General features: G+C 47.1%; 1 protein-coding gene across 1 annotated transcript in view; it reads right to left on the bottom strand.

Moving 5' to 3' along the window:
* VAV3 (vav guanine nucleotide exchange factor 3) overlaps positions 1-9,768 on the bottom strand; it is a 274,456-nt gene that overhangs the window by 187,592 nt on the left and 77,096 nt on the right. The window lies entirely within an intron of this gene.

Genomic DNA, 9,768 nt, shown 5'->3' with positions numbered 1-9,768 from the left:
TATTCCAAGTCATGAAATCCAAAGACCTACAGCCAAGATTGCTTTATCCAGCAAAGCTTTCATTTAGAATGGAAGGACAGATAAAGTGCTTCTCAGATAAGGTCAAGTTCAAGGAGTTCATCATCACCAAGCCCTTATTATATGAAATGCTAAAGGGACTTATATAAGAAAAAGAAGATGAAAAATATGAACAGTGAAAGGACAGCAAACACACAGCTATTAACAACCACACCTAAAACAAAAGCAAACCAAGAGGACAGCTAGATCAGGAGTGGAACCATAGAAATGAAGAACACATGGAGGGTTAGAAACAGGGGGGTGGGAGGGGGAGAAGGGGGGAGAAGGCACAGAAAATAGCATAGATGGTAGGTAGAAAATAGATAGGGGGGAGGGCGAGAATAGTGGGGGAAATATAGAATCCAAAGAACTTGAGACACGTGGTTATAAACTAAGGGGGGCAGAATGGTGGGGGAGCGAGGGTGCGGGTGGAAGGGATTGAAGGGGGGAATAGAACAACTGTAATAGTATAATCAATAAAATATATTTAAAAAAAAACCCTATCTGCTCTTTGTTCCCGGTTCCTGAAACCCACGCAAGTTTTTGAGTGATGGGCTGGCAGGAGCCTCTTTTGACAGAATCTTTGGTCTTTGACCCCCACACCTATCCAGAGCTTCTGGATCACCTGGCATGTCCACAAGTGCTGGGACACTTTCTGGTGCAGACTAGACACCTTGGTGGCCCTTGGACGGCTTCAGGTGGGAGCCAGTTTCCAGAAAGACCAAAGCTGTCTGAGGAACGTTCAGCCCACCCCAACCTCCAGGGAGAAGCGAGGGGCTGGGGAATGAGTTAATAATCAATCCTGCCTATGTGGCAAAGCCTCCTAAATAGAAATAAGAGCCCCTCAGTGAAGGGGCTTCCAGGCTGGTGAGCACACCCGCACACCAAGAGGGTGGCCTGGCCCCACTCCACAGGGACAGAGGGCCTGTCCTCAGCACTCAGCCAGGCCTCGCCCCGTGGACTTCTCACCTGGCTGTTCATTTGTACCTTTTCTAATCTCCTTCACAACAAATGAACATTTTCCTGTTCCTCTGGCAACAGGAAATGGAGTGTCTCCCCAAAGTCTGTGAGCCCTTCCCGAAAATTAGGGAACCCGAGGAGGAGGTGGTGGTGAAAACCCTTGACCTTGTAGCTGAGGGGGATGGAAGGGTGGCGACCTCGGGCAACCAACGCTCACGACTGTCGTCTGCAGTGGGAACAGAGTCTTGTGGGGGCTGCACTACCTCCCGTCAGCTAGAGTTGGGACTGCGTGAAACGTACATACAGCCCTGGCTGGTGACAACATGGTGGTGGGGGTTGGGGGGGAGGGGAGAGACGCCACATAGTTGATTCTAGAAGAGGGAAGAGTGAAAACGGTTCAGAAAGAGCACACCAGACCCACCGGGGGGACAGGTAGTAGCCCTCTCCAGACCTCAGTTCCCTCCTTCAGAAAACGACAAGGTTAGAACGAAGCTGTCTCCGGTCTCCCTCAGCCTATACATTCGGTGTCCGAGGAGGCAGAGACTCACTGGGGGCACCTGGGAGCCCAAGCGTCAGCGTGAGGCTCCACCCAGCGATGTGACGCATGACCACGGAAGTCACCTTCGCAGAGGACCAGAGCCCACTGATCCGGTCGGTAGCTGTCTCTGAACAATGACCAGGAGGCCTACTGGCTGTCTGAGAGGCGGCCCCACAGACGGCCCCGGTTCCTTCGTGGTCATGTGTTCCACGTCACAGCTGTCACTGTTATCTGACCTTTTCTATAAGGGCATTTAAGAGGCAAACCTTTAGTAAATTAAGAATAGTTTTAAAATGTATGAGCTCTTCCAAGTGCCTACCCCACAGGATGTAATGCAATCAGTGTTTTTAACACTTTGCTCAACCACCTCCACCTCCCAACTAACCCCCGTTTCCTAAGGTGTCTGTGCCTCACTGCTCGTATTTAAACCAGGGCAATTTTAAAAGGTCATAGGAAAGTGCATTCCTTGTGTCAGACGTAGTAAGAACTATGGAGAACACTTGTCAAGGGCAAAGGAATTGCCAGAGGGGTGGGGGGAAGTGGCAGAGTTGCCACTGTGTTCCAAAAATCAGAAAAGGCATATACAGGGCGGACGTTCCAGGAGAGACCTCAAGGACGTGAGGGAAGAACGCTTTTCAGCTCCATCTCTATGGTGGTGAATTTATTTCAGCATTAGAAAACAAGGAGCAATACTCTTTGGCTATAGGCCAAGCGATCATTATGGTCCAATGTAAAATAGGTCTAATGAGCAAATAAAAACACACACACAGAAAAAAAGCATCAAATAGGGCATGTTCTATGTGGGCCAAAACGTGTTAAGCGTATTGCTTCATAGGTAAATATCCCATAAGTTTCAAGTGTTCTTTTCCACTTGCTACACTGTGACCGCCCCTCTCTCTGGAGCCAAACTGTCCAGCACTACTGAGCACTGGACACAAGCCCAGGCTGCACCGAGGTAGGCTCAGGGTATAAACACAAAAGGGTATCGAAGAAGACAGAAGAAATGCAAAGAAACATCACCCTTTCCCCGTGCATTCCCAGTTGACGGGATAATGTCACTGTGGAACTGGGCTAAATAAAACATACTATTGCAATTGTTGTCGCCTCTTCCTCTCCTTTTTCAACGTGGTGCCGAGGAAATGTAAAATTTACACTTGCACACGGGGCTCTCCCCCTCCCGTGGGAAGACGCATTCTAGACACTTCTATCGCTTACGCGTCCATTGTTCTGCACTGCTATTGCTCGTGCAGTAAACTGCTGAGAACGAGTATCAGTTCAGCAAGAACCAGAACATCAGAGAGAGAGCACTGAAAACCAATGAGCAGAAAAGGTTTTTTACTGTTTTTTTAAAGATTTTATTTATTTATCTTTAGAGGGGAAGGGAAGGAGAGAGGGAGAGAAATATCAATGTGTGGTTGCCTCTCATGCATCCCCTGCCGGGAACTGGCCTGCAACCCAGGCATGTGCCCTGACTAGGAATCGAACCGCGATCATGTGGTTCACAGGCCAGTGCTCAATCCACTGAGCTACACCAGCCAGGGCTATTGTTTTAATATCTGCATCGTCTTCCTAGACTCTCTGTCTCTAACAACAAAACCCTTCGTTCAGCTACTGCTGCAAACACTTAGTCCCAGGGGACAGTGCCGACTTCTCAGTGAGTCCCCTCCCCTGGACGTAGCTGAGTGGACAAGGAAGGACGTGTGGCTTGGGAGCACGCCCAGGGGCACTCCGCCCTGTTGGCCACAGGTGAGTGGCCCACAGTGAATGGCGGGTCCAGGCTGGGCCAGGCAGGGCCAATGCCAGTCTTTCCCGTGGACTTCTCATCTTCCTGAACCACTCTGTTCCAGGTGCACCTCCTGAGTACATACAGCACAACAGCTGGGTCTTTCCCTGTGAGTCCTGCTGGAAACATTTTCAGTCTTTCTCTTTGGAAGTCACTTCACATTAATCTTGGGCCCCCTTCTCTCTTTCATGCATTTTTACAACCATTCTTGTCCATTCACAGGAAAGGTTTGAGGCAAAAGTATGAGATATACTTTTCCTTTTATTTACAGTTAACTTGAAACTATATTTATTTTTATTTTTTTCTTCTTTATTGTTCTGTGCTGTTTGAAAGATAGGTCAGGAGAAACACAGATTTATCTGTGTTCCATCTCGTATCATCTGTATCTCCGGAAGTGTTTCCCATGGACTATTTTTGCAACTGCAGCTCAGTTTCCCCCATGGAAGAAGTTATGAAGTATCAAGGTCAAGATCTTCCAGGGGCCATCTACCATGCCTTCTGCCATGTTGAGGAACCCAGTCTTCAATGAGAGCCAAAGCAAGCACATAGGGATGTGGGGAGGGGGAAGTAGAGGTAAGAGACAGTAAGAGAGATGGTTCTTCCTGGAAGAAGAAGCAGAGAAGAACGGAGTCACAGGCTAGGGACTAAGGGGTGTGTGTGATGTGTGCCACCGAAGGCTTTCCCTTTCACCAAAGGCTTTCCCTTTCACCAAAGTTTTCTTCCTTTGAGCTCATAAAACTATCAGCTTGATTAACCAAATTTGAGGTTTTTCTTCCAACGCTGAATAAAACTATCAGATTGCTCCGCGGGGTGTGTTTAAGGTTTTTCTCCCTCACAGGGATCCCTTCCTGTTATCTGCAAACGTCTCAAAGGCTGCCGCACAGCCACTTCCTTCCTGACGGCTGCATGGCAGGAAGTGAAGCACTCATCAGGGCAAACGTGCCCTTGGCATTGATCCCCACCGAGGAGCTGGGAGGACAGCTCCTGGGGTTCCAGGCGGCAACCTCAGCAAAAGCAGAGAGGGCCGCTGGGGCAGCTGGGAACAAGGCAGGGCTGGGCTGGAGGGGAGAGAAACTGCTACCACAGGGAAACCGAATAGACCTTCCTCCCCAGAGTCAGAGGAGGAGCCAGAGGGGAGGGAAGGGAGTCCGGCTCGCAGGCCTGTCCCGTCATCTCTGGCCTGGAACGGATGGGTGTTTCCTACAACCATCTCTCCCATATCAGTTCCACTGTAATTAATATGTAATACCTAGCCCATCTTAACTAGGAGAACACTAAGAAAAGCGGGGAAAAGCAAATTTTGTGTTTCAATAACAAGTTTTTACGTTACCTTTCACTTTAAATGTGCTTGTCAATGACACTGAAAGTATTTGATTCATTTGGGGGTTAGGCTCAGGGCGAGATCATTGCCATCTTTACTTGCTAGAGAAAAATAGTCACCTCGCATGCTATACTTGTTCTTGTTAACAGATCTTTAAATACACGGGAAATAAAAGGGAAACGGAAGTAATCCCGCAGGATGCTGTCCCCAAAGGGGGCAGAGCCCGAAAAACGCCTCCTGCCAAGTCAGAACGCCGCTGGAACTGACCAGATAATAGATACCGGGTTTTTTTTTTTCTTTTGTTTTGTTCCTGTATCTAATGTTACCATTAGGCAGTATCCGCTAAAGGTATTTCAACAAACAGGAGTTTACTCACTAACAAGATGTGTGGCCACATCAACACAGTGCTTTTTCTGTATAATGAATGTTTAGAGAAACAGAGAAAATTGCTGCCATTTTACTCGCCTGGTGATTTTTTTCCATGTTTTTCAAGAGTTTCAGAGTTTTTCTAGATACAATAAAATGAAAATACAATTTTCAATTGTACGACCGTGAGTTTGGGATTTTTTTTTTAAATCTGTGAATGTGAACCAAGCAGACCGATTCCCGGAAAGGCCGCGTCTGGGAGGCGGAGGGACGGTCCCGCCTCCACCACGGTTCCGGCGCTAAGCAACAAACGTCAGAGGTTTGAACACGGAACCAAACTGCCCTTCCGTCTTTAACACAAATTTTAGACAGGAGCAAATTGAACACATTTCTCCCCTGTGAGAATAATGAAACCCCCAGGTTCTCCCCTTGCCGTTTTTGTTTCTTGCTCCTGTCTGAGATTAGTATTCCATTTACCTGATGAATTCCTTCGTTACGATGGACAGGAAAAGAATGGAAAGGGATTCATCCTAATGACGACACAACCAGGAAGAAAAAGGGGGACTTGAGAGCAAGACTCCTACACATAGGGTCACCCGGACTGCACCACATGCTCACGCTTGTCGTGACCCCAGGGACACCCGCGGAGCCCGGGGAGGGCACAGGCTGCAGGGACAGCCGGGAAAGGCCATGTCTGTCCCCTCTGCCCAGCACTGTGTGGCTCTCCTGCCCTGGGGGCCCCAGGTGGCCCACCTGGGTCTCAGGGGCTTCATTGCCGTGGTGACACCCAGCAACCCCTCCTGACAGGGGACACAGACACCTGGGGAGCAGCAGCAAAAAGGCCTGGAGCCTTCGGGAGGCCCGGCCTGTGCACACTCACAGGACAGTGATGACACCAGCTGGGCAGAAAAGGAGCCTGGTGACAGGTCACCCCACAGTAACCCACGGGACCCTTCAGGAGCTGACACGAGATAGGGGACTTCCAGAAATAATGAGGCGAAAGTTTAAGGAAGGCAAAAGTACTGGGGAGAGACAAGATACATGACTCGTTATGCTTTCTGTCGCTGCCATGAGCCACCCCCTCCCCCACCAGCTCCAGGTCCCTGGAAAGCAGTGGCTACATCTGTAACCTTCGAACGGCTGGGCTGAGCGCTGTAGGGCACAGGCGATTGCTTTAGCTTGTTGCTCTTTACATGTCAATTTTCTGGTGTGAACCAAAACCAAGACAGGAAAATAGCATAACTTTTTGGGGAGAAAATAACTGAAATTTGTAGCCAACACCCTGATCTGCAGATCAAAAGGCACATGGAACTTAAAGTGACACCCCGTCCCCAGGACGGGCACCCTGAAATTCCAAATCACTCCTTCAGCTGGCCACCGAGCCAATCGGAACAGAGACTAGGGTCGCTCCCCAATTTTATCCTGCTGTTGACCAACTTCCATCCCAAAAGTCAGCCGAAACCCCACACAGAAAATGAGAGATTTTCACTGACCACTGTAAAAATCCCACAATCCCAGCAATTTCTAAGTAGAAAGGCAAAAATGCAAGCCTTTTTTCAAAGACAACACACACCCTGAAGCTAAATGAGCCCTTGCAATCAGCCCCAAGGATGGCCAGGGGTTCTTTCCCACATTCTAGTGACCAGCCTGCCGTCTCCAAATTCTCTCCCTAAAAAATGCCTGCCCAAGTGACATGACCACTAACTAAACTACTCACTGATCTGAACAAGATTAGTCTGGTTGATTTTTTTTTAATGCTAAATAAGGAAAAGTATCTTCAAATTTTCCACATGATCAAGGGAAGCAGAGTTAGTAAAGGGAAGGAAAATCTGTACACGTAATGTTATTACCTGTACACATTAATCTGTGCACTCATGAAATTTACCTTTAAAGAATAAATGGCCACTAGAGTTGCTCTTGGCAGATCTCGAAGACCGTGACACAGCCACATGAAATGGCTGTCAATCCATCCACATGTGACTGCACTGTATATGTGCAAAATCCCAAAGACCTACAACCGCATCCTTTGTTGATCTTCAGGCTTTCTGTATTTCCATAGCACCTAAAAGACACAGTGATGTTTTGCTATTTGCAAGACAAAATGCGCTTTTAAAAAGCAGCTGAGGTGTGGCCGGCCCGGGATGCGGCCATGGGTGAACAGCAGGGAAGCAGAATGTGTTTCCCACCGCTCTTACCCTCGACCCCTAGCCTCGAATGTTTTTTCCCTTTCCAGGCCCCCCCCCAAAAAAAAAGTCTAGAAAAAAACTTCAGTCTGTCAATCCTCAACACCGCAAGCCACTACTCTTGAGGGAATTAAAATCTGGGAAGGCAGACATAACAACACTAAGCAGTAAGTACTAACGTCTATCCACTTGTCGGCATGGAAGAACAATTTCACAAGGAATCAGGTAGCCAAGCACGACCCACCCGTTAATTCACCACAGCCTACTGAAGGCAAGCCAAATCCGTGGTCATTTGGATTTCCAAATTAGTCAACACTAAGTTTCTGCTGTTGACTGGCTAAGAGATCATTTAACAAACGACAAATCAACCAAGGGACAGGACTCTTTAGTATGCAAACCCGGGCCTCCTGACTCATTCCAGAATGCGTGGCTATCACAGAAACAGAAGCAGGACCATGAAGGTTTTCCCACTTCCCCTGGAAACGCTACTCCCTACAACAGGGGTTCACTTGGTTCCACTTTTACCACACACACAAAAAAATCAAATCCCCGGAACATCGACTCCATCATCCATGCTGACGGCTCTTCTCATTTTAAAACAATCACTTGTCTCTTTTACGAGCTACCTAGAGCCAGACTCTTAGGTTGAGCCACACGCAACTGCAATCTCGTCAAATATCAGCAGTTCCGTAGGGTTCAGCCTCCGTGTAACGTGCTTCTAGTGGGTCGTGAGTGTAGCAAGGGCAGGGATGATTGCTGAGCCACACACATTCTCTGCATTTTGTCTGTTTCCATCTCTCTCTTATTCCGTTCCTCAGAGAAATTAAATGTGTGCCTTCTTCTCAAACTGACGCACAGCAGGCAACATGAACAGTCCCGAAAGGAGAGGTTTTATTTCAGGAAAGAAAAACAACAGGTTTCTATATGAAAGAACGGCCTCAGTCCAAAAATGTTTAAACATGTATTTTATCAACTAACATTTTTCTGGCACAGTTTCATGTGTCAGGTATGATGTTGAAAACCTTACGTACAACGTGCTCTGTTTTAAGCCTCTTAGAAAGTGTACAAAGGAGATCAAATAATTTGACACATTGTGAGGACGCTGAGGCCCATTCACTCTATCCTGAAATCGGTTTTCTTTGATTAGCTGATAACATTGTCAAAATCCTGGCTACCTTCAGGTTTTAGGCACCTTTTATGCCTGTGTTCACTTAGATAAAACTTTAAAAGCTAGTAAATTTTCACAGATGTGAAGATATGCACTAAAGAAAAGCTATCTATGGAGATGACGATTGCCTGGATATCATTAGACAGCTAGTGTGTCACTTTATTTTTTTCAGCCAAAAAAGTCTCCTTTAGCTTGTCATAATGAATTGCCATTATCCCTATTGCTTTACTCTTCTTCTTAGAAATCCTTAATAAATTATATACAAATTTTGAACTCTGAATCTTTTAAAAGCATAGTGACATATTTTCCATGACAATGCATAGCACAGGTTTAGGGACAGTAGAAACTATTAGGTGCCAAAGAGACTGTATTTCAACACTTTTTCAACTGCTGTCATTATTACAAACCTTCGGGAGGGGATTTTCGGCCAGTCTGGGTACTGGTGGTTTTTTTTCTGTAACACACTGAAAGCTTTTTTTAGTGAAATGTTCAGAATACGTGCAGCGTGAAAGGGAGAAAGTGACCGAGTACGTCTGACTCTAGTCACAGGAAGAGTTGCCCGCGTCACTCCACGTCCTAGGGGGCAACCAAGAAGGCTTGCTGGGTTCGTGTGAGATTGGCTGGTGCCCGGCAGAGCCAGAACGTGGGAGGAACTTGCATGGGTCACCTGGCGACCATTACATTGTATGACAGACAAGACCCACACTGGAGACAGGCTTCGTTTATTTAACAAGTGGTTTGTGGGAACAGCTCACGGAGAAAAGGTTGTCCTGAACCAACGACAACCATTCTGGCCCAATAATATAGAAAATACGCTTACAAAATACTATGATTCTTGAATTCAGGGATTCTTGTCAAGGTGTTGCTACAGTGTTGCAGTCATACAGCTGAAGGGGGTAAATCCTCCCAATTACAGAAACTCCCCTTGTTCACTTTCCACTTCTTTGTTACCATGGAGACAGGATGCAAACACGACCTTCACTTTGAGATCAGCATACAGTACCATTGAAATTCAAGACCTTTCTAAAACCATGCATTCTCTCGTAGCCTATTCCCCAAAATTACTTCTCGTAACAGTTTAATCGTTATATTCCTTGAATCCAAAATCTAGGAAACATTGAAATAAAACGCCACGAAGTGAAAAAGAATAAAATCACCGAGCCCCTCAATCAGAACATCCTGGAAACGTGAGTCGGACCTAACGACATCTGGGTGAACCCAATGCAGAAGCGAAATTCCTTCCTGGGCGGAAATGTGCCATCGTGCTCTCCAAACAGGTTTGCAAGGACAGGGTTCTCTCCGGCAGGACTGACTAGGTCAGATCGCTGGCCTTTTCGACCAAGTCCAAGTGCTTTAACTGCTTTCTGGACAAGACTTTCTTGAGCCAGACAG

Source organism: Sturnira hondurensis, unplaced genomic scaffold (genome assembly GCF_014824575.4).
Source record: "Sturnira hondurensis isolate 20B ecotype Veracruz unplaced genomic scaffold, ASM1482457v3 Scaffold0006799, whole genome shotgun sequence".
NCBI lineage: Eukaryota > Metazoa > Chordata > Mammalia > Chiroptera > Phyllostomidae > Sturnira > Sturnira hondurensis.
Note: the sequence above shows the minus strand (reverse complement) of the source record. Positions and strands in the feature narration are given on the sequence as shown.